This window comes from Spodoptera frugiperda, chromosome 3 (genome assembly GCF_023101765.2).
Source record: "Spodoptera frugiperda isolate SF20-4 chromosome 3, AGI-APGP_CSIRO_Sfru_2.0, whole genome shotgun sequence".
Classification (NCBI taxonomy): Eukaryota; Metazoa; Arthropoda; class Insecta; order Lepidoptera; family Noctuidae; genus Spodoptera; species Spodoptera frugiperda.
Genome location: NC_064214.1, coordinates 2,995,063 through 3,001,551, shown reverse-complemented (window position 1 = coordinate 3,001,551; position 6,489 = coordinate 2,995,063).

Here is a 6,489-nt window from a genome sequence, read left to right as displayed (position 1 = left end):
TAAACCGCTCCCACAGGCAACACTTAACAAAACTAAACAGCAGATACTCTGAATACAAGCCAACAACATTTTAAAACCGAATTATTATTTGAGTTTGTTGCAAAAATAGCTGTTTTCGTTGTCCGAGAATGTTCCTTGGGAAATTGAACCGAACACAACTGTAGTTTGGAGAGCAACAATGACATTTTCACTGTAGCAATGCAATGACGCAGCGCCCCGCTTATTGCTGTTGGTGACTACGTCGACCATTTTGCAAGCAAGCAGTTATGAGCCAGCGAGAACGAACTTTTATGAATGTACTGAGATTTATTTTTGGTACTTATGTTGTTGTGTGTTTAGTGTTTATTGTTATTACTAAGCTAGTTTCGAGTGGGTTCCTAGTTTATAAATTTTTCGTCTAGCCGGCTGTGTTGGAAATTCATCATAAACCTGCCCATGATAGTCTGCTGTTTGGCCATACCTTTGTTTTTCTTCTCCTCTAATAATATCTTCTGATTTATTTCGTTGTGTCATCCAAGACAGGCAAGAAGAAGTCCAGTTCGTGTACGAACTAGACTTAACTGTTCCCTGTGTTTTTATGGTTGTATCTACTGTGTAGATCTTGACTTATAGGAGTTGTAGGGGTTTTGGGAAGTTGTGGCGGGCTTGTCCCAATATGCGCCTCTTTAAGACAAGAGAGTTGGCAGTTGGATTAGAAATTAAAGTAATTTTTTCAAAGTTAGTTTTCTTAACGGAATAGATCCCTATTCCTTCGCGTAATAAGTTATTTTCGCTTACACCAAACTAATATTTCTATAAAGATTAGAGACTGAAACATAATACAGCTAACGGATTACCGTTATTATAATAATGTTTATTGTTTTATTATTATAAATAACAAGAATATGCGATGAAATAATAATAGTTACATGAAAATTATACATTTATTTATATATAATAAGTGAAAACATGTTAAAGTAATTAGTTATTTACCTCAATTTGTAATGTCATGTCATGTTACCGACTCTAATTTAATCAAATGTTAATTAGGCCTTGTTTAACTACTAACACACATAGCCTTGACTTCTAGTAATGTAAAGTTTAAGTGTTATAACAGAGTTAAAATTGTTATGAAAACTATAGGGATGATGATGCGGTATGAAAATAAAAAATCTATTCTGTCCGTCGGTCAGGTAATGACAAAATATGAGACATGTACTTTTAATTTCGTAGTATAATAAAAACGTACTTAGATAAATAAAATACGACTCAAAGTTTAGGAGTATGTAAGTTTGTACGTTCATAGAAATGAAATCACGCGACATTTCATTTTATTATAAAATAAAAAAACACGTGTCAAGTGTTTTAAAATAACCTAACAGACGAACATTATAATAAAAATTAGTCTGTTAGACCAATTGAATCTTAAAAGAAAGATATTCTTTAGATAATATTAGTCAGTATGAAATAATATAGGTGACAGTGTGTGTTGTAAGCTTTTACTGCCGAAAAATAAACAATATGTTTTATAATTATGAATTGTTTGCATAAGCAATAATAATAAATTGACATTTAAAAAATTCTAATCACAATCGACTATAAATAACACAATAAACTGTAAACATAAACAATTATATTATAACCAAATAATTCGATCCGCGAACTAATTAATTATCATAATTAATACTCTACTAACACTTTGGTGTATAATTTAGTGGTTCCTAGGGGAAATAGGGAAGACAGCAATGCGGCAAACGTAGGTACAATATGCAAGGGTATTTGCATACACATAGTCAAGCTGCCGTTACGAGGGCATATAATATGATTGAGGCAGCAGTATAGTGTTACTTGTTTCCTCTGTTACATCATTTGACATGGTCCTTGGAATCTTACTAAGGATTGTATGTTGAAAACTGTTTTTTCTTTTTGTAATAAAAATAAATCTGTTTTGGGTGAGTATAATATGTATATGAGGGAGCTGAGTAGTGGCGTGGAGGTTTAAGACGTCCGCGTCTCTAGCATGAGAGTGTGTCTTCAAAATCTTTCTATGTTACAGATTCCGAGTTATATGTACTTTCTAAGATCATTTAGCGACACTACTGACAAAGGGTGGAGAAAAACATCGTATGGAAACCTGAGTTTACAAACTTCTTAGTTATAAATTTGTATTCGCCGTCCCGCATTGAACAAGCGTGGCGATTAATGCTTAAACCTTCTCCGTGTAAGAAGAGGTGTTTGGTCAACAGTGACCACTTATAGGCTTTTGATGTGATGTGAATTATTAAGATCAAGTGCATGATTTTATTAGTATTTTTAATGGGACAGTGTGGTAAACAAAGAGAGCAACAGAAGGATTACTTGATGGTGAGCAGTTACGTTAAAAACTTCAGGAATTACAAGTTCGAAACTGGTTTGATCTACCAAACTTCAAACCATTGCACAGATGATAGGCAAAGTTGCACATATGAAATGTAATAACTTCTACCAAAAGATGTGTTTGAGTATCATTGTATTAAAGTCAGTCTAATAAAATTGACATTACAATTTCTTTTGTTAAAAAGAGCAACGGTACAATCTATGAAAAACCTTATTTTTAAAAAGGAACCGCCTTTAATTTACTTTACTCTGTCTGAAAAGTACGGTGAAAACCGCATCGCAAAATCGGTTCAGTCAAACGCGAGATAATCGCAGACAAACATACAGATCAAACTGAGATCCTCCTTTTCGAAGTCGTTTAAAAACAAAAATTGCCACCAACTTATTTGCAACTTACCACCATATTCTTTAGAGCATTCTTGGAAGATTTTGAATACATGCAGTCTAGTTATATTGCATGCTCTGGAGAAAAGACAGTGCGACGTCCAATTGTGCCTCGCTACGGTACGTGCGTTCCATGCAGAAAACGTTTGAAAGAGATTAGCTATAAAATAGAAAATAAATAGTGTTTGGTCTTTGTTTTGTCTACAAATTAGCCGATGACTATTTATTTTCTCGCATTACTTTAGAAATTAACCACTATTATCAGTTAAAATAAATATAATATGAGTTTTGTTTTACGGCATTGAGTTATTTTTTTAACAGCATGCAAACTGATTAATTTTTTAGGCAAAAGATTTTATTAGCTATACAAAAAATTAATGTAAAATAAGAAAATTCTGGACCAATGGAGGTATTGGACGTTTACCTATATCATATCCATTGCAATCTAATCCTTTTCTAAGATACCTACAACATAGATACCAAAGTGTAATTAATTTCGAATTTCTAAACGAAAAGCCGGCACTGAAATCGTGTGTAAGTTAAATTAAATTTTTCAGTAAGCATTTCTCTGTAGGAAGGTTGTAATTATAACCCGCTTAATTGAGAGACTCGTTCGTAGCAATCACGTAGGCGTCGTAGCGAATTCCGTAGCGCTGTTTGCTACGAATCGAATTGACTGAGTATGAATGCAGAATAATTTCACAAAATTACTCTTTGCTGATTTCTATTTTCATTACGTGGTTCTGCCTTTGGAAAATTGAGAGATGTTTTATTGTAATTTTATTTACCAGTTGTACGCGTCATTGGAAAAGACACTAGGTTCACCAGTTTTGTTAAAAACACTGTCCTTTTATAGCACATTAAAGATGTAACTCGTTCTCCTCCTCTTCCCTATATACACATGTCTCTTGTTTATTGAGCGTGTTAAAATGTTTTTCTATCATTTGTTTCTTAACTTCACAATATTAGTACGAGTAAATTATATTAAATTAATACCTAAAAACAGCTTTAAACAATCCTTATTAATAAATCACGTTCAACAAGAGAATATCTTACATTAAATTAACCGAAACGCTTGCAACATGTTCGTGTATTTTATGCACTAAATTATGATAATAAATGCTGTTGTAGGCACCATTTATTTTGTGTGGCTTCGTAATTTGATGGTATAATACAGTGATAGTGCCTCCCACAATGTGTCAAATTAGATTAAACTATGAGCTCTCACTAAAATATAGTTCATTGTTGCTTAAAATAATAATTAATCATTGAATGTATATTTAATGAGATTTTAATTTAAAAGGTACCTATGTATTTATTGTTCATCAATGTTGTGGTTGCATGTATACAGTGTTTATTATGTCCATCATAAAATTTTCTAACAATTATAATTAAGGAATCAATTAGAAACAATCTATTAAAGCTTTAGAGTGCTTTTCCACCAAAAATGTGCTATGCTACGAAACTATGAAGATGCGCTGCCGCACAGTAGTTAAGTACGAGGTAGATGCGCAGCTCGAGTATGCGAAGTATGTGTCTATAGTAAGGAAGCTATCCATAGCTTTGCTGAGTCCATTTCCATCGGTGTTAAGCTATGTGTACCATTGAATATGGTGGAAGAAAAATGCATCCACAGCAACGTAGCATAGCATACCTCTGGTGGAAAGCACCTTTATTCTATGGAATCCATTCATACAACACAATAACAGCGGTTGGACTCACTCTGCCTCTGCTCTGCCATTCGGAGAATAACAACAAATGTCAAATTATAATTTTGCATCAATTTAGTTTTCCACTTCTTCGAATCCAGTTGTAATATGCAATGAGCAGCCATACTATAATTGACAATGAGATGATAATTTGTACACACTAACATATTGTATTAATTATTGCTAAAACAAGTTACATTTGTCATGAACAACAATTGATATTGTGACGAGATAGGCTCCGCTCTGCAATTTGTATTAACGCTACAATAGTCACATTGTAACTCATTCTAACTACAATATTATGAATGCGAAAATGATAACTTGTTTGTCTATTTATTTGGTTTCACGCTGAAACCAAATTTTCGTGGTTAGATATACCTACATACGGATATAATGACTGTAAACGTTGGTTGGATATTTTGCAGCTGCGCTATATGTAGCAGTTCCATTTTTTTTTTTTAAGGAAAACCATCCAATTACTTCTCCCGCCTTGGATGAGGCAAGAGAGTCAGACTCTTACTGACCAAAAAACTACCCCGATTCTACTCCTGCTCTTCGACCCGGAGCCCCGGCAACCCAAGGTGTACCTACTAAGTATGAGGATCATGTGCATATGAAATGTCTTTTAACATATGACAGCAGAAAATCCTAGTGTGGGGAATCATGAAAAATAAAAATAAACACCTAAATAAATAAAATATTAAGAAAGAAGAGAAGAAGCTGTGAATTTTATAATTATTTTCCGCATACAGATAAAAAACATGGGATCTAAAAGTTCGTATTCAGTTCTAACAATTGTGGGCTAACATGAATAACAAAAATTTATGTAAAATGCAATTTCAATCAACTATGAAACAATAAACAATCTATATATATAAAACTCTTCCGTTACTGAGTGACTGACTGACAGACAACGCACAGTCGAAACTACTGGTCGTAGACAGCTGAAATTTGGAATGTAGGTTCCTTGAGATATGTAGGGGAGCACTAAGAAAGGATTTTTGGAAATTCAACCCCCAAGGGGGGAAAAGGGGTAAAAACGTTTCTATGAAAAATCTTATTCCTTGGGTTTATAAACTTGAAACTTGGCATGAACACGTACATAGGCAAGTAAATATGTTTGACATTATAAGTTTTTTCAAACTACCCTCCAATCGTGATTTACGGGGTGCGATTGGGTGACTGATTTATTAACGCACAGCCGAAACCGCTCGGTATAGGAGTCTGAGATTTTGAACAGAGGTTCCTTTAGTAACATAAGTGAGCACTAAGAAGGGATTTTTGAAATGTCAACCCCCAAGGGGGGAAACGGGATAAACTGAGCCGGGGCTGCGGGAAAGTTCTAACGAGATACCGTGGCCCCGGAACGCAAAGGGCAACTGAAGGAACGACGTGGGTTTTAGTCAGTAAAAGTCTGACACTCCCTTCTCGTTCGACCCGGTGCGGGAGAGGTCATTTGATGATTTCCCATCCTTAAAAAAAAGACTTTGTATGACAACTTTCAGTCGTCTCTTTAACATACATAATTATGTATATACATGCATAACATTAATAACATCACGCCTTTAAATCCCTATTTTGTGTTAACACTACCCATACAAACAGCTAAAAGGAAACAAGTGAAGAGACGAAATTTGTCCGCATCCATTTTCACCTAAATTCTTAACGTTAATGAGATTTACTTTTTATTATCAGGTCAACCTAATAGCCTCACATGTACGTATAACTTCGTAAGAATTTTCTTTCAACTCCTAACCGTTGAGGAGTTGTACCTTCCATCATCAGCTCATTCAAATGGGATGATGACTATCAGACGCAAATACTTAAAGAGATCTATGAAATTGTCAAAAACGTAATTGCCTGTAAATTTGAGGTTTGCCCTTGATTTCCCTGGAATACCATCATCAGATCCTGACTAGGTAACAACGGGACCAACTTGAAAGTATACTCTACCGAAGCTAAAAGCTACATCATCCCTGAGTAACACAGGCTATATTTAATTCCAGTTGAACAAGATTTCAGCCTGTGGAAGAAAAAGCCC